Here is a 19,324-nt window from a genome sequence, read left to right as displayed (position 1 = left end):
ATGAAATTATTTGATTTTTAAGGCCACAAGTCAAGATCACTGTGATCTCATTCATAAGCTATCTGAGGATCACCTTTGATGAATGGCTTCAAATTTGGAATGAATATGTCTTTGGAGTCAAGGATGAGCTGATGTAGCATTCAAAGGTAAAAGTCACCATGATTTTGCAAATATTTTTTAGCCATAATTCAAGAAGTCACATGATTATGATTAAAATTGGATGCAAACACTCAGTATGGTAACATGCCCAGACTATCTTGGTTTTATAGAGTCAGATGTGACAATATTTAAAGAAAAGCGGACTTAGATATTAGCTAACACTAGCAAGCGTGGTAAGCAAAGTTCATCTGTTGACTATATAGGTGCCTGCTAATTAGTGCTATGTAAGGCTCTAGTCACACAGGCATAGAGACCTGTCTGTGACACCCTAGCAACAACAGGCTACTGGGAAAGAATGTGTATTCCCTAACTGCTTGTTGTAGCTACAGGTAAAATCTGTGATTGCTTTGGTTGCTAGCTGATGGTTAGCTAATTGTTGCACTCGCCTACAGTTTGTATAAAAGATGCAAACTTGTCTGAAAACACTCGTCAACTATTCACTGGAGGTTTGTGAAATCCAAGAAAGTGTGACGCAAACCGGAAATGAAGAATGTTCAAAGTCAAAGTCATGCTTCCAGTCTCCAGCAACCTGACGTTGGCAGGGTGTCACAGATTGGTCTCTTGCCCTGTGTGACTTAAGTAAGGCATACGAATAAAATTATTTCATGAAACTTACCAAAAAGTCTTCTTGAACACCCAATTAATACAGTTAGTGATGCACCAAGCAATATTATCTGTCAGGTGATTGCAAAAAATAACACGCACACACACACGCATAAACAAATTAAGCATAATTTTAAGATATAACTAAAAAAAAGTTTTGATGAAGCAAAAAATCGGAAAGGAAATTATAGAATTTTTGGGGGGTCTAAGACTGTAAACATGTTTATTTCTGCTGCATTTATTCATTCTTATTTCTTTATTATAGTACCAGTTCAAAACAACAACACTCATCTCAAGGTGTAATTTTATTAACTTTTTTGCGACTGTTATTGTATTATATGCACGTTGTATTATATTTTATATAGGTCCAGTATGGACAGAGAGTTATATAAACTTCAAACTGACTACCGGAGCAGCCGTCTAATTTCATATGTTCTTTTGCTGATGCTTCTCTTTCACTTAGAACTTATTCCATTTTTATCAAACAAGCCAGAAACCTAAAACCTGATTGGATTGTTTTCAAACATCCAGGAAAATTTACCTCAACAGGTGAGAGCTGTTGAGAGCATTAAATCAACGCTTTTCACAAGTTGAAGCGGATGAAGGGGGAAATCAAATTTATTTATATGAAAATGTCACAGATTATTACTTCATAGCTGCACTGCACACAGTTTTTTTTCGTTTCATTTAGTGAGTTTGACACTTAACATTGGTACAAATTTGCATATTCCCAGGAGTAAGGCTGAGTTGGGTAAATATGTTTTGGTGCCATAAAACATGACAGTGTTCACTGTTTTACCTTCTAGTAATTCAGATTACTTTGTTGCTTATGAGTTAGGATAGGTATGAAATATAAATATGCAGCCTTAATATAATAAATAAGCAATTTAATAGCATTGCAATAGAGATAATAGTATATTAGCATATGTGTCATGTTCGTTGAAAAAAACTCACAAGTTAGATATTACTGCCAATCTGTAAAATCTTCTATATTGTGATGCTACCAACTATCCTTGTAATACAACAGAGCATCAAGATCAGCTGTTAGAAAGAAAAAAATGAGTGGCAAGAGCACTGGATATGTACTGTTGTCTGCCAGCAGAACATAACATAACGCGCATTATTTGGTGGCTATGTTTATCCAAAACATATTGCAGCACAGTGCTGGCGAGATTTTGGCAAACAGGCTGATTAAACAAGTTTTTGAATCAGTTTTGTTGAGTGTGCGTCACAGGATGCAGGAGAAGGCTATCTTCTGTTGTCGCTAGCTGTGTTATTAGCTGTGGCAAAGTCCAAGACAGAATAATCTACTTTTACACTATTGATTTAATTTGGCATTTTCTATTTTATTTTCTGGATGGCATTACTTTTTGTTGTGAGTAAGTTAGGGGTGAAGATGTGAGCAAAACTGTCAAGGGATTCATTATTGCTCTCCTCTTTACTACTCTTGCATTTTTGCAGCTCTCATCTTGCCTCTGGAGGGAAACTGTAGTGACAATGGTGCAACATTAGCTTGAAAGTCATTTTAAAGTGTGCTGTCACTGAGACTTGCTCAAGATGAAGAGGTTTTGACTGTCTGACATCGACGCGAGACAATAACAGGGAAAGTGTGGGTGGATTGTGTTTATTCACTTTAGCAAAACAAATTGTGGTGGACAGCTCTGACAGCTCTTCCCACCATTTTTTGAATATGTACTGTTGCGTTTACAATCTCAGTGTCACACTTCTGCCATAGACATGGGAGAATATATACAGTCTGTGCTATATATACGAGAAGCTAGAAAAGTACCAAGGGCTCAGAGAAGAGCTCGAGAAGATATGGAGGGTGAAGTTAACAGTGGTCCCAGTGGTAATCGGAGCACTAGGTGCAGGGATTCCCAAGCTAGGTGAGTGGCTCCAGCAGATCCCGGGAACAACATCGGAGAGCTCTGTCCAGAAGAGCGGAGTCCTAGGAACAGCTAAGATAGTGTGCAGGACCCTCAAGCTACCAGGCCTCTGGTAGAGGGCCCGAGCTTGAAGGATAGACCGCCCGCAGTTGAAATGGTACTCTCATTGAGCCCACATAGTGTGAATCAGCAGCGTTTTATGTGTATTCCTTTTGCCTTCTTGAAATAGATATTAAAAGTGCAGGTGAACAACAAAGATACAATATGGTTTCTTTGTTTTCCTGAAGCCCCGATGATTCCCTTTCTGTGTGGCAATGGAAGAAAGCCTGACTGCACATTACGAAAGCCTCACAAAGGCATACTTTTGTAAATTTCCCCCCAGGCTGAGTCTCACCTCTGATCACACAGCAGCAGCGGGCCAGGAATAGTTGCAGTCCAACATCTACGAGATGTACGTCACACATCCACAACCAGCCAAACCCCCACAAGTGGTGCATAAAAAAATAGCCTATTGATTTTTAAAATAACAGTAATAGTCGGTCTCTACAGCCCTTTACGTCGCACCATTACTTCAATATCTGTCTAATTTCAGGGATGACTGCAAGCAAGTAAGTTTAGGTCTTTTAACCACTAACCTGTATGCTTTAGCAGAAGCCAATCAGTTGTTATTTTCAACCACTTTCTTCCAAAGACAATCTATCAGTGACCCTTTGACCCTCCATACAATGGAGATTTCACTGTTAATTAGCCCACATGCATGCAAACAGTCTGCCTGATCTCATCTCAAGTTTAGAATATTTGCTTGGTTAATATTCAGTAACAGGTTGCTCCCAGGAGATTTTAAGGCGCAGCGTTGAATAACGGTGTTCCTCTGCTGCTTTGGTGGGGGATTTGTTTCTCCCTGCAGTGTGTTCTTAATGTTTGTTTGTTTGTTAGTTTTAAAAATTTTTCCTTACTCAAATACCCCTTGTGGCTGGACCGAAGCTGAAAGATGGACAGTTGGAGTTGAGATAAACCTTGACTCAACTTTACTCTCCTCTCCGAGTTTATATGGGATTCAAATGTGTTGAAAAAGTAATGAACAATTGCGTTAAACTGATTTAAATGTCTAAATGCCTCACTTACTCTAATGAGTACCTCTGCAACAGAGATATGATTTCACTACAATCTAATTGCAAAATCTGTCACATTTGGTGCAACAGAAAATATATTATGTAAGATTTTATCTCATAGAGTTAGAAAAATATAATTGTTTACAATGCAGCACATCTGTAAAAAGCCCTTGCAAAATTACACTTCCGTCTTAAAGGCTCCAGCATCAATCAGGGGTCACTTCTCTTGGCTATTAAAATTTTTAGCATATTCCCACTGTTATCTTTATCTCTTTCACGCCTCCCTTCAGATCACTAAATCTTTACAACATTTCTCTCCGAACAGCAGGTGGGCGTTTGAATTAGGATTTTTAGAGCTAAATGATGATCGTAATTTCTGAGTTCTCCACATGATGAGAAGAACATAACTAATTTCAGATGGTTCAGCCACAGAAAATAATCATGCATATTCAATAAAGTCTATTTTCCTTCTTAATGCACAGGAGGGGGAAAAAACTGGAGATTCTGCTGTGATGGTGATACTGGTCTCTTTTGATTTAACTGTCAGTAGAGGGCTCTCATGATCTATCTATAATGGGTCTGACCTCTCTTGCAGTAACTGTATTTAATGACACCCACTATCAATGCCCTTTCATGGCAATACTGAACAGCGCTTTTGTTCTCCAGCTCACTCTGTTTCTGACTCAAACAATGGTGGGGATGGCCTTATCATTTACCTTAACTCACCATCAGACAGTATGTGCATCTTTGTTTCCTGCTGCTCGGTGTTCCATTGATTTCCTCACTGTGCTTCTGGACTAAATTATATCCACGGCTCTGTCTCTTTACTTTGACCTCCATGTGAAGGTGTTTAAAAACCTTTTTTGTGTGTGTACAGTATTTCTCATATTGAGTGGATGACCTCATCAACTACACACTGGCCTCTTCTGGGTAAAATAAGTTATTGCCTGAAGAAAAGCAAGGGAAGGGTAGAGATGCTTTTTGAGGGAGATAGGATCATTTTTTTGTAGATGGAAGATGTCAGCCGTATTAGGGGTTCATTTAAGAATATCCTCCACGTTGATGGGTAGTTTTGGAGCATGCAGCGGCGCAGAAACGAGAAAACAGATCTTCGCTGCTCTTTGTGAACCCGTGTGTCTTCTCATCTCCCCATAACACTCTTATGGCAGGCTTTGAATTACCTGCCCTCATCCCTGCCTAAATTGTTCAAATATGTTAGAAGTTGATCAAACAGAAAGGTTTGCAGCGCACAGCCGACAGAGCTTCCCCTGTGGGCTGTTGGGGATCAGACATGAAAACAGGAAAAGAACAAAGGCTTGTCGGGACAGTTAAAAGATGTCTGGACCACAGCAGCCCATCAAAATTTATTCAGTGAAACAAGCATGAAATACCCGCCATCTGCAAGAAGCTCTCAAACATGTCAAACTCCCCTCCGGTCTTTGAGAAAATGTGCTGTCAAAGCAAGGAGATTCTTACATATGAAAACTTTACCTAATCTTTGTTTTCTCACTGGCGTAAATAAATAAATACTCCCTGCAAGTCATGTTTATATCAATGAGTACATCACAAACATTTAGTTATAACCATAATCTTAAAATTATCTCTGTATTGTTTGTGTATAATGGACATAAATATCTGAAACAGGGAAAGACTATACAAACATTTTCTCACATTAACATATAGAAACCAAGATTATAAAGACTGTTTTGATTCACACCGTCTCTTTCAAACTAACCAGAAAGTTGGGGACAAGCCGGTGAAAATACTTAAGTATTTAGTTTATGTGTGTAAGACTGACAGAAGATATGTCACCCATTGGTTTTTGAAGTCTCAGCAGAAGCATTATAGCAACTACCAACTTAGGACCAAGAAATTACTGTATTTGGACGTAAGTGTGAGTTATCAAGCTGCAGCTATACAGAGATAACGATATCTGCTAATTAATCTTAAATAACAGCAACTTTTATAGTGCCAACCTGTAAACATGTTTATTTCTGCTGGCATTTTAATACAAGCCTTTGGGGATGAACTCGATTTCGTGCAAGCTGAAGTGAACATTCAAGGAACTGTAGTAGTATTTTGATACGTCCATACTGACTTCATTTTTCATCCCTATATGCTGCCACTTGGCATTCAAAAACAACTCCTGATAAGGACTATCTGTTCAGCACTACCCATATGGAAAAGATATATATAAATCTTATAAAGTTTGTATCTGTCTTGTGTGAAACTTGTATGAAAAGCATATAAGTGTGAAAACAGATATAAGATCCCTTGAAAAATTATATAATGAAACTTGTATGTTTTGGATACTTACTAAAACAATGTATGAAAGTAATGCGAAAGTGGCCACTTTCATGAGTAAATCATGTAAGCCTTATATGATTTACTCATGAAAGTGGCCACTTTCATGAGTAATCACATATAAGTTTTTACTATTTCTTTTCCGTATGGGTATGCAGTACACAGAACACTTCAACAAGAAGTTACTTGACGTAAACAGTCCGTTTATCTTTTCTGAGGCTGAAAACAAAGTGAACTTTTAAAGTTCTGCCTCGTGTCACTGGTATGTTCACCGCTTATTTGGCTTTGAAAACGATCAGTATACAGTGCTTTGCATTTGGCTTGCTGCTACAGTAAGACATTTCTGTGCTAATTTATAAACTCTTTTAAGAAGGCATTTCATATTAATTTTCTTTCATCTTGTCTTGCTTTTATTGCAAGAATGAATGATGAAAGTTAAGTGTGGCAGGAGATATAAATGTGATGGAAGAGACTACATAATTCAACAGCAGTTCTGTGCATTCAGTGTCATGTTTTTGTGGTTGCCATATTATAAAACTTGTCTGTTTCTTTCACCATGAAAAGAACCCAAAGATTTTGTAGAAACATGCAGCAAAGAAATAGAGCCGTTTTATCTTGTTCACTCCAGTTTGTAATGATAGTGTCATCCAGTTCCTATGCCGCCAGGCTCCACATGACCTGAAACGAATCACACGTAGAACCCAGTGACAGTCTTATTTCCAGCCATCGATGAAGCAGAGGTAATGTTATTTACTGAGAATGCACGATGGACACAGATTGGACATCCCTGATCTGTCAAGGACATGACTTTTGGCCAAAGCAAATCCTTCACTTTGATTGCATTGTCTTTTGGGCCATTTGGCACAAAGCGATCAAGTTGGTAATGGTGGTGGTGGTGGACGGGGGTTGCTGGCTAATGTGTAGCACTTCTTTGATCAAACATTGTTTCCCAAAGCTAAGTTTCTAGGAGAAAAAGGAAATCCATTCTTCAGAGTTTCTGAAGCCTTGTCATTAGTCTGACATAAGCAGAACAGTCTTGTTTTAAATAAAGAAATACATGAATTAAAATAAAATTACTAATCTAAATTTAAACACACACACACAGGCATGCACGGACGTATGCACACGCACGCACACACACTTTAAAACATCTCTGATACCAGATGGATGAAACCCCAGTTTTTCAAATAGGTACTTAAAAGACCCATCACCAACCCTAATAACCATGTAAATAACGTAAACTTCTATGTGTAAATATAATAAATACAATAAATAGTAATTCAAAGCCAAATAAGTGATGAGCATAACAGTGACACATGAGGCACTACGTTCAGTAACCTGCTGTTTAGATTTTCTGTGAGCTGCATGTTGATGAACAGCTAGCCCTAGTCTTAGAACTAGGACTATTTTTGAATGTCAAGTAGCAGCATAAAGGGATGCAAAATGAAGTTAACACGGACGTATCAAAAACGACACTTCCTTGAATGGTCAGTTGTACTTGCACGCAAAGCGAGTTAGTTCCCAAAGACCATCATATTAAAATGGCAGCAGAAATAATCATGTTTACAGGTTAAATGCCACCACTTGGGATAGGCATCAAGGGGGGCACGTGCAGCATCACAGATATCCACCGCCTGAGGTACTGGAGAGGATGATAGGAATTCAATACGCAGCATCCACACCGCCTAATATATTCCACAATAAAATCGGTGGGAGCTTGTTTGTGTACCACTCCATTGATGGTTCAGCCAACTGAATGTCACTAAAGTTCATCACAAAGTCTTTAACTAAACAGGTTTCTATGTGACAGAATATTCTTGAAAAGAAAAGCATTCAGTTCAGGTCATTTACTGTCTTAGTGTTGTTTACAACACTATCCAACCCAGTGTACTAATAGTCCACATATATTAAAGAAAGTTCATACATCTATAGTCATAGTAATGGCATGGACTTTATGATAATAAGGAATGAAAATGTATACAATTTCTACTCCTTTAAAAATGCTATCCATTTTCCTGCCAAAGTCATTTAGTCTTTTTGCTCACACATACAATGCAGTGTTTACTAAAGTTCAGCTCACAGATCCATCCTATTCACCATCAACCCGCTTCTGCAGTAAGCTATTTCCATCCATCAGGAATGCAATGCGCCAGATTTTCTGTGTGCCCACCAGTGTCATTGTCTACATTCATCTGCACAAAATAGTATTTGCTACAGCTTTATTTACCAAACCATAAATGCAGCAATGCTATATGTGACACAATTTACAAATAAATAAGGGAGCCCATTTTGCTGCATGGACAGATCCAATCATTCCTATTCAAAGTGAAAACACAACTCAGAGCTGCTGTGCAAATACCAGCAGCCCTTCTGTGACACAGGCTCTGTTTGGCTGTGGGATGGGTGTAGGGTTAAGAGGTGAGCAGGGGAGTCAGAGGAGTTTGCATGGTGGGAGAGAGCGGCTCTTGCCTTCAGTCACAGCCCAGAGCATTAAACATAACCTTTCAACTTGCCACCAAGCATTGCAGCAGTCAGAAAAGACATCAAGTCCTTGTGTATGAATGGAGTGTGGTGGGACTACTGCTAGGACTCTTTTTCTTTAACATCTGCTAAGTAAGCCATTGCAGTCGAGGTGGTTTGACCCTGTCTAAAACGAGTGGCCAAAACTGACATGCAGATTAATCAGTAAGAGGTTGTTGTCTCTGCAGAGCTTATACAGCGAAATAATACATAAATGACAAGTTTCTATAATAAAAATAGAAATATTTGGCAAGTAGTTAGTTTATTTATTTCTATTTTTTGAGAAACACAACATTATCAAATAAATAAATGTAGAAACGGGAAAGTTAAATGAGAATTTCATGCACCAGCAAATTTTCATCTAATTCTCTTATCTTTGTATATAAAAAAAGTCACCAAAAGTGTAATTTCATACAAAAGAACAAAACAAATGTATACTAATTCATTTTGGTTTGCAATGGCAGATTAAACATCACTGTTTTCAGAGGCATTTTAAGTAATGACTTTAAGTAATTAAGGAATGCAAATATGGAGTTCGGGGTTGAGGTGGGGGGTTCATTCACGCTGCAGACACACCCGGTTGAATTCCCGCTAGTGTGGCTGTTAGGTTGTTTGTAGCCAGTGAAGGTTCATGTCCTTGTCATGGCAGTGACTTGCTCCTCTGTTTGATTGCCTGTAGCATCCCCAAGCCAAGCATGAGCGATAACTGCAGTGTATGGAAAATTGGCCTTTCAAATTAAGGCAGTAGTCTAATTTTCTCCATATTCTCTGATGATTATGTTTAAAGGTCACTCGGGTACATAACTGAACTTTTCAAAGTACAAATGGCAAATGCCAGAGGTTCAGAAATTGACTTGCAAAAAAGGGTGCTGTAATGTAATTCTTAGGGTCAAGTTCTCGGGCTCTGCAGTACAACTCTACATGTTTCTTGATTATGCACAAGTGGCCAGCTAGGGTCCAGTGACAACTAAGCTCAATTCTGTGGATTTGTTTAACAATCTTTACTTTAAAAATCTCAATCAAGTATGAAGCTCAGTTAGTGGATATCCATTGTTCAAGGCAAATTTAAAATGCAAGTCTAATAACAAAAGAAGTTCACATTCAATATAACATGTACACATATCAGATTTACATTAAACCAAAGCTTTATAGCTTAATATATAAAAAAATGAATTAGCATTGAATGAAAGAGCATTAAGCATCTGATATACAACTCCATGTCGCAATTCCAACTTTGACTGTTAAACCACATCGTAACCCTCAAACTGCTTTTTTTTTAAGCAAATTGGAAAAATTAGGTCCTCTATTTTCAAAAATGTCCTCATTTCATTGGCAATAAATGCATGCTGGTCCTCACTGAGATAGGTTTATGAGTACACACAAACACAGAGAGAAAGGGGGAGAATTAACCCTAAAGCCAGGTGCTTCTTTATAAACATCTCTGGATCTCTAACGTGCAGGTTTATTTTTATTTATAGTCTGGTTTGCTGCACTTGGCCACCATCAATCTTGCTGCCAAGCACAAGAGAAGAGGTGTTCTGAGTGAGATATACCTTATTCTCAAAAAAAAAAATTAAATCACTGTTCATGGTGACTGAACTGGTAACACTGACATACCCTGTTGTAGAAATTTTAAAAATTAATGTCACTCCTCTAAAATGTTTTTTTAAATAATTTTTTTAAATTTTGTAATCGTGATAATTGCTACAGTTCTTGATAAGTGATTGATGATTAATGATTCACTGGTAAACATACAATTACCAGCAACAACTAGAATTATGTACCAAAATTATGTACATTCCCTCACACTGCCAAAACAGCTCCGATGTCAGACCTCCAAATGTGTCCAGTGATGTCTGGAACAGGGATATTTGCAGCTGATGATTTAGATTATGCTGTTGCAGAGCTGGCATTCATCTTGTTCCAGCATCCCATCGATGCTTTCAGAGTATTTGTGGACTGGTGAGAGCTTTTAATTTTTAAATCTTCACATTTACAGTTCCATTGAGGGCTACTGTTGTCTATGTTTTATATGTATGCATAAGTCGGGTTGCCTCTCCCCTCACCCCTTTTGAGTTATTTCATGAGAAAAGTTGTTAAAAGAACATTTGCTCTTTCATTTTTGTTTCTGTAAAGTGAAGAAACAGTGGTCAACTCTTAGTTAATGTATAATGATGATCCACTGCAAAATAGGGATGTTCTCCCACTCGACTTACTTAAGTTTGTTTGTTAATTGTTTTTACACTGAATAACTGGGGGGATTTCCATGAATATTTTTATACCTATTTAAATGGATTTGTGGCTGACTCAAGTTCTATATGAAATTCCAGTGTGGACACAAATGGGTTAAAAACAAAAATGCCATCTGTTGGGTAATTATATTCCCCTGCCATATGGCTCTGAATGTTTTACGTAGGTATTGTATTTGATTTTTTTGTTTGCAGGTATTTGCAGCAATTCTGTCTTCTGCAAATATCCTCTCAGTGCCCCTGTACATCAAGCACAAGAGGTTTACATGCCCCTTGAGAGTCAGGGCTCCCTTTGGGACCTGTGAAGTCTAGATACAGTACTGGGAAAGATAGGTGAAAGGAGTAGATGTCTCAAGATATCCTTTCCATAAATGCATCAGGCTGTAGAGGCCGCTAAGCTAAATTGCTCCAGAGGTAAAGAACAGGAATTCAGACTGTGTTTTTGCTTTCTTCTTACAGGATGCAGCCTTGTACTGTACTGTCATCATCATGTACTGAACAGCATGTGAATTGTTGCTTTACTAGCCCCACTAACATCTCTAAACTCCAGTGGAGAAAGAGGGCAAGGTCACAGCCCTGGCCTAGTGTTTATGGTCAGATGGAATGTGAACTCCGGGTGAGAAGAAAGGGGGGAAGTTATAATGAGGCATCCCCCCTCTGCCGGTTGTTTGTTTGGACAGACCGGCTGTCTCACAGCACAAGCTGTGGATGGAATACTAATGGATATGACTAATGATTCTCTCGCCTCTCTCGATTTCTCCAGATTCCATCCCACTCTACTCTTTCCTCTCACTCCTCCATCTCCCATTGCCTCTTTGTGGAAAGAAACTCCTGAGAAAAGTATTCAAGATGCTTAATTCTGTTCAAATTAACAACGATGTAAGAAACTAACATAGAGCAAGTAACAACACCTCCACCCCTACTGATCCTGCTATCTAATCACTTATTGGTAGGTGGACATAAAGCCATCCTCAGTGTTTGTAACCATGGGCCTATCTAATCCCCTCCCCTTCCATCACAGGCATTTAACTTTCCAAAACATACTTTCTCTAGAATGTGGCACCCTGAGGTAAGAATACAAAGACATCCCAGAGCTGCAGAAACTCTCCACTGGGCCTGATTAAAACCTGCTGAGATTTAGCCAAGGATTAGAAACCCCCTTTGGCATGAGAAGACTATATAAACAGTTTAAAATTATTTTTATGTTAAGTATTGACAATTTTGCCCTTCAAGCAGCCAAGTAACCACTATTTGGCCTAATAAAAAAAATCCACATAAAAAAGAACACATAATTTTATTGAGTCAGTTCAAGAGAATTATATATTTTACAAAACTGGCTCCCTTTCATGTGATCACAGCACTGGTAATGTGGTTAGATTTCACAATAAACAATGCAAACCATTCTAATCATAGAGGAGTCTAACCTCTGTGCATCATTGCCATTAGCAATCCAATTAGCAGTGCGACTGGGATAGAGAAACTAAGTGGCAGACGGTGTTCCACAGTGATGCTCACAATCAATTTAACTTTCCATTCAACATCACTGGTCACATGATGTTGAACAACAAATTCCTGCATCCCTGCGCATAAGAGCAACCTGCTCCCATCCATATCAGATTTTTGTTTTCTTCATTTTATACCCTTTCATAGTTTATGGCTTGCAAGGATCAAATTCTCACTATAGGAGCGATTATAATATCGCTAATAACTCTCTTGGCAAATCTACTTCTGGCTTCAAAGCAGCTAAAAAATCATTCTAAATAAAATGAGATTCCATTGATTGAGCCTTTACATTATAGCATTTAGGTGGAACTTTGCCAACGTATTGGCTCTATGTTATTTAATAGCCCCCTTAGGGTTTTGTGAGCCATTAAGCAAGGTTCTGTACTGGAGAGAAAGTTAGTGATGCGGCTTACTTTTATTTCTGCCGTACCTATTATCAACAGAGAAAGATTTGCAGAATAACCAGATTTTAATTATTAAAAAATGACACAGTCTCCAAGGAATTACTACTAAACTGGTGCTATTATCTAGATGTTATAAATGTGCTTTTGACATTAGCTTTGTGGTAACTACAACTAAAGTATTGCTGTTTATTGTAAAATCCTGAGTTTCAAGCTTTCCCTTCGTGCTGAGAGACAAGATCATCCTTCAGTTTATTAGAGGAATACAAACACTACCCATTCCCCTGTGCTTCACACTCTAAGGCCTGTACACAAAAAAACCTTGAGTGAGGGAGCACCCTCAGGAACTGTATTCCCTACATGACATTTGCTAAACATATAGTACATCTGTTCAAGGTTTCAATCTTGCACACTGCTTGAAATATTTAACCTGTTTGAGTCATTACTTAATTGCTAAAATGAAGATATAGTTTAGTTTCTTACTTTTGCATTGTTTTATGAATTACAGTTGGGTCAAAACACATGTAAGGGCACATGTATGTAAATTGTCAGGGGCCACCTTATAGTGCCTCAAGGGGCTTGTCTGAGTAAGGCAAGAAAACCCCAAAAAAGATAGAGAACCCACGTACACGCTCTGGTGTGTGTGTTTGTGTGGCGCCGAGAAGTAGCTGTCTCCCACGTCTCACGGTTTGACTGAGACAAAAAAGGAGATCCGAGAGGTCAGTCAAAAAAGAAGTTGCGACTGCAGCAAGTTTAGATGGAGTTTCGCTCCATGCGGGAAGCTTGGCTTGTGTAGCCACAACGTTTGGTGCTGCAGGCCATCGTGGAAGGAGACAGCGTGGTGATGGGGAGTTGGAGTGAGACCCAAGCTTAGCTGTGCTTTTCTGGCTAGCTGCCTCGCTAACATGGAAGCTAACATGTCTCTTGGAGGGCTTTAGCGACTTCACTTAATGTTGCCCATTGCTGGTCTGAGTTTGAGCACATTCTTCGGACTCGACGGCGAGAACAAAGTGAGTCAGCGGTGAACGGGTTACCCTGCCATCCAGATGACATCCTGGTTGTTCATCCGCCTTCATTCAGCTGTATGTGAAAGCGCTGCCTTCTCATAGCCCAGTATTTTTCCCGCGCACTTTCACCTAGACACAAAGGCATGGTTTCTATTTTCTTTGCTTTTGTGAACCCAAGACTTGATTCCTCACTCCAGCTCCTGTACCTCTGGTCAGCTTAACCCCGCAGTTATCTCCTTCTCACTACAGTTACACCTTCAAAGAAGAGACTGTATATGGTTTCATATTCAAAGGCCATTTTGGGGGGTCTGACTAGTAGAAACTGGGACTATTTCCTTGTGAACATTGTAAATTGTGTTATGTTTGTGATACAGTGTTAATAATTCTAGAGGGGAGAGTGAATTCATGTAATCTGGAGACCCTTGGCCTTTAAAAGAGGGTTTCATACAGTTCTATCCTCATTTTTTTAGCGCTCTGAGAAGAATTTCTTCCTTTTATTTTTATTATTTTGTTGGTGTTGTGTGTTTTGTTTGTATTTTTGGACCCTTTCAGAGGCTAATGCAAACCAGGGGTTTTAAAACAGCGGGGAAGTGGCTGTTTCATGTTTACGTTGAACCCAAGTTGCCTTGGAGTAGGGGCACTCTAACAATCTGGTTGGGCACAGAAAATCAGAGGGAAATGATGCTAGGCTATGTTATTGTCTGACAGTACAGCGCACTCCCGGTAGTCGTCGTTTCTCGAGCTTGAATTCTGGAGCTCCTTGTCTTTACCTGCAGCAGCCACACACGTAAAAACATTCTTACAGTTGTAAGTACCAGATTTGGGGTTTATTCCCTAGCAAGGTGTGAATTGGTGTGAAGGCTGTGAATTTGCATTTTCTCCCAGAGCTTTGGTTTTTCCCGCCAACCAAACATAACTAAGAGTGCTATTTGGCTTAGGACTTCACAAGATTGTGACAAAGCTGGGTTACACAATTTGTTGTCAGACAGTCAGGGAAGTGAAAAAACACCTTCCAAAGCACTTCAAATTACATTTGTATTGTGTTTTATGACAGTGCATGCCATGATTTGCTATGAGGATAAATACATGGCTCACAAGGTAAAAACAATACCAGCAATGCTAGCACAGCTGCACAAATGCATCCAATTAAGTCTTACATCACAGCTGCATGTTTACTTCCTCAGCAAGTACAGAATTTCACACCCAGCCATATGACCTTTGCCCTATTTTCCTTTAGTCATTGACTGAGGGGCCTGGGGAGAGATTGTATTTGTGCATGTGTGTAAGTGTGCGTGGGTGGCTCTGTGACTGAGTGGAACACTAATGAGCCAACTGATTATAGTGGAAAGCCTCAGGTTTTCATTAGCTCTCAGAGGATCAAATACTAGATCAAACCAACAGCATGCCAGAGAAAGAGGCTGGCCACAAAGGTTCACTGAAAAACTTCAAAATCTGTACAAATAGCAAGATGGAAAGTTTTACCTTTTTAAATCAGATGATAAAACTTGCTTGTGATCAAAAAGAAACCAAGAAATTCATAATATGCCTCTATACTATGGACAAACACAAACACTGGCTTGTGTAATTGAATTCTTCCACAAAAAGCATTCATAGCGCTTTCATTGAGCTTCCTTAGACAACAGGGACCAACCCCCCTACAAACCTAGAGGTTTTGTACACAGCTTTGATTGTCTCACCCTTCCCTATATTGAAAGAGGTGCTGGCTTGACATCTCTGTGAGAACATCAGCATTTCCACTCTTGATTATTAACCCGACAGACCAAAAAGGTGGGCTCTTTGCAGTAACTTTGTATTGCCACAACTGCAGAAAAAAAGCTATAACAACCAACAAACTCAGGAAATGTGATAGCAAGAGCTCTCTACTCAGTGTCACTTTGACCCAGCATTTTCAGTTTCTTATGTTTTTGGTATTCTTCTGTATTCTGATTTATGTCTTATTCTTTAGTTATCCTGTTTTAATTATTATAAATCTACATTTCAGTTTATTCTGGTTTAGGGTTTAGTTCTTAGGTTTTGTTCTTATGCCCTCATGTTTAGTTTAGGTTTAGTTCTGTGCTTAGTCTTCTCTGCCCGTGTGTTCCCTCTGTGTAAAGTCCATGTTTCTTAGTCTGTGTCTTTGTGAATTGTTTCCTGTTTTATTTTGAAGGGTTATGTCTTATGTCAGTGTTTCTAGCTTCGCTCCCCCTGTCTCGTTAGGTCTAATTCCTCCCAGCTGTGTTCCCCTTCTGTCTCTAATTCCTTGATGACTTCTTCAGTGTATTTTAGCCCCGTGTTGTGTCAGTGACGTGTTGTACCCTCAGATTGTGCCTGTTTGTTTCCGTTCTCAGCGTTCATTGTTCAGTTAATGTTTTGTTCATCACCAGCAATAAAGCTCTGGTTTTCAGTTACAATTCAGTCTCCACGAGTCCTGCATTTGGATCCTCACCTCTGCCTGCCCGCACACAGAGCCCCAACAGTCAGTTTATCAAATATTTAAATGTTTAAATGCACTAAATTGCAACTATCAAGGATTAAAGAATGAGTGGTCAGCAGCAAGATTGATAGTGAGCAAACCAATACTTTTGCCTGAGAACCCAAAGTACAGGATGAGGTAAAAAATTAATCTTGAGGCTAAGTTGATAATATCTCATCCCTGCTACAGGGGCAGGGAGAATTTAACAGAGTAATGGGTTGCTTTGCGTCAACTGTAGGGTCCAGTGGTTCTAGAGTGCTACCCATATAAGGCAGTGTGAATCAAATATGCCTCAGTTCTGCTGCTTTTATTTATTTTGTTGCCACTTGTAATAACCAAACCTTTGGAAATATTTAATAGTTCGTGTTTAACTTTTTAAAACACGAAGGATTTTTTAACCAGATTTATTTACTTCCAAGAGGTGGGCACCAGAATAATCATTTAAGGGTCACATGATTGCTTTTTCCAGCTCTGCTTTACTGCAGATTTTACTTCTAGCCTATTGTCTTTAGAGATTGATGGTTAGGACAGTTCCTTGACAGGCCTCTCTACTGGCATCCTTCCTTTCCTCTTTTCTTCTAGTCCCTTTCTTTCTTTTCCTCCCTTTCTCCGTAGGGCCCCTGGACCCCATCAAGTCTCATTCTGTACATCCCACATGTTAGGGGTCAGTGCATACCCCACAAAAATAAACCAGTCACTCAATGTGAGGATCTTTGTGTATGTCCTTACCCCCCTAGCCTCTTTCTCCATCTCTCTCTCACTCATTTACTTGCGCCCTATAGACGAGAACTGGCTCCATTCACAGTGTTCCCTCCCCCCTGGAGCGAACTTCTCTGGCCCTAACAGAGTAATTCTATGCCTTATTGCTCCAGCTCCTTCACGGAAAACTTTCTCGTCAAAGCATTTGTAAGGATACTGAAAGAAATGAACTGGCTTTGTGCTTAAACACATTGACATATAGGTGACATCATGTGGTGAAGTCTGGGGGTCAAACGTTTAAAAAAGAAAAAAGGGCAGAATGTGTGAAATGTCTCTTAAAGGCCTCCAAGTGGCCATCTTGGAGAAAAAATGCCAGGACTCTTTTAGAAATGAAGCAGTTTTATGAGTTTGCCCCTGCTGGCTATCATCCAGCTTAATCCACATTGTGTTCTGACTTCCTACAGACCAAAGCAGGTTTCTCAAGCTCATCTCCACTTCATGTTTAATCTCCCCCTGCTCTTTCATTAGGACCACACCATGTGTTGATTCTGAAGAAATGAAGCGGACACCTCATTTCGAGCAAGAATGAGCCAGAGAAAGCTTTTGTCCACAGTAGGAATGCCCATAAGACAGAGAGGAACACTGTTTGGTCTGACTCGGGTTGCTATACCGGAGCTGAAGAAAGCCATGGCAACGCAAGCAGAAGGTCTTCTGGATCACTTAGTGCTGATACAATACAGCAGCTCTGGGTTTGTCATTCCAGTCAGGCCTGACCCAAATTACGACATCCTGGGAAAAAGTAGCCCACTTCAATCAGTGCCCACGCACAGGCAGACTTAATTTGGGCCAACACATATTTGGCTGATAGCAGTAATAAACAAAACATATGGATGTTTGAAGTATAATCACTGAGAAAGAGGGCCTGTTAATGATTTAACAGCAAAGTCTGTAGCCCATGGCTGTTGGATTACTGGGTCTTTCCAATTGTTTACACAGTATGTCTACAAGCCACTTTTCCATCTGCTGTTATAATTCTCAGCATTTTAAGCTTAATAGTCTTTTATATTTTCATATGTTTATTATCTCCTATCAACAGCCTCAAGACAAAATCTGCTTAAAATGGGAAGAACAACAAAGAATCAATTAGGACCATGTCTACAGAAGTTTGTTTTTTTTATTGTTTGTTTGGGGTTTTTTTGTTTTTTTTTACCAAAAGGCGAAATATCAGAAAAATGCACAATTGCAAAAGTGTTGTGCTTGGAGCAGAAACTTTTGCTGAGTTTTTTTTTTTTGCAACTTTACAAAAACTTTACTTATTCCAAGTTTTAAAGCCATATGAAAACAAGCTGGATGGATACTAGCAGTCCTTGAATCCATATAAATCCCATCCCAAACATACAGAGTGAGCAGAAAGACCAAAAATCATACAAATGATAACGTCAAGTTACTGCTCTGTTAATCAGTTCAACATTGTATCACCCCCCAAAAGCTACATATCAATAAGTGTAGACCCCGAAAAGGAATCCACTTACTTTGTTTTGGAGGTCTGGTAGTTGTATTTCAGAGCTTAAAGCAATAGTTTCTCCAGGCTCTTTTCATCTGCACCTCTGCCCTGCTGCCCTGCCTCTCCAATACTATTTGTCTTTGTGGGCTGAGCATTCGATAGCAGTGTAGACTTTTTTCTTTTTTTGTGTGTCTGTTACATGGGGTGAGGGGAGGGTGATGGGTTGGGTGTTGAATGCCGGGATTCCTGACTCGTGATCAGGAGCTCATTACCCCCCAAGGTCACTCCAGGGACGCTACGGCCTGGCACTTATGGAGACACCAGAGAGAAGACGTAAGATGGTGGATGAGTGTGTGGGAGAAAGAGATAGGGGGAGAGAGCAGTTAAGAGCCAAAGTGTTTGGGAGATCTATGGGGACCAGGAGACAAAGCTGTGAGGAAAAAGAGACGGACAGATATGTATAAGCAAGAGAAATGAGACGCTGATACAAATGCCAACAGAGAGGCAGATATTCAGGAGGAGCGAGCTAACGCTACAATAAAATACGTCTGCGTGTGACTCCCACAGAGTGAGCAAGCTGAGAACAGCAGTCCCATCAAACCACACAGTTACATAAAATATCGTGTTCATCTATGGAAAAGTCAGTCATAAGCAATCAATGGAATATTGGCAAACACCAGTAGGGCTCTGGGTTTGTCTCTGAGTGCTTTATATAGGCCAGTGTTTCCAAATAAACAAAAAACTTTTGTTTCAGGTAAATAACATATTTTCTGAAACAATAGTACCTTTAATCACTTGACTGTTGTTTATGTGGAATTTTCCAGTGTGTTCATTTTATTTTATTTTACTTATGCTAGGATTGTGGTTGCCTGACTTTTAAATGATAATTGCTAAGTCTAAACTT

At 39.4% G+C, this 19,324-nt stretch overlaps 1 protein-coding gene across 2 annotated transcripts in view; it reads right to left on the bottom strand.

Annotated features, from left to right (window-relative positions):
- Window positions 1-18,599, bottom strand: part of ptn (pleiotrophin) — a 53,096-nt gene extending 34,497 nt beyond the window's left edge. Inside the window, exon 1 of one of the 2 annotated variants that reach the window (XM_004548395.5) lies at window positions 18,449-18,599. The gene's annotated coding sequence lies outside the window, so the exon portion shown is untranslated. The remainder of the gene's footprint in view (window positions 1-18,448) is intronic. The other variant, XM_012918406.4, reaches the window with a different exon arrangement.
- Between the last annotated feature and the right edge of the window lie 725 nt (window positions 18,600-19,324).

The sequence above is a fragment of the Maylandia zebra genome, linkage group LG17 (genome assembly GCF_041146795.1).
Source record: "Maylandia zebra isolate NMK-2024a linkage group LG17, Mzebra_GT3a, whole genome shotgun sequence".
NCBI lineage: Eukaryota > Metazoa > Chordata > Actinopteri > Cichliformes > Cichlidae > Maylandia > Maylandia zebra.
The sequence above is the reverse complement of the archived record's forward strand: the minus strand, read 5'-3'. Positions and strand labels throughout refer to the sequence as shown.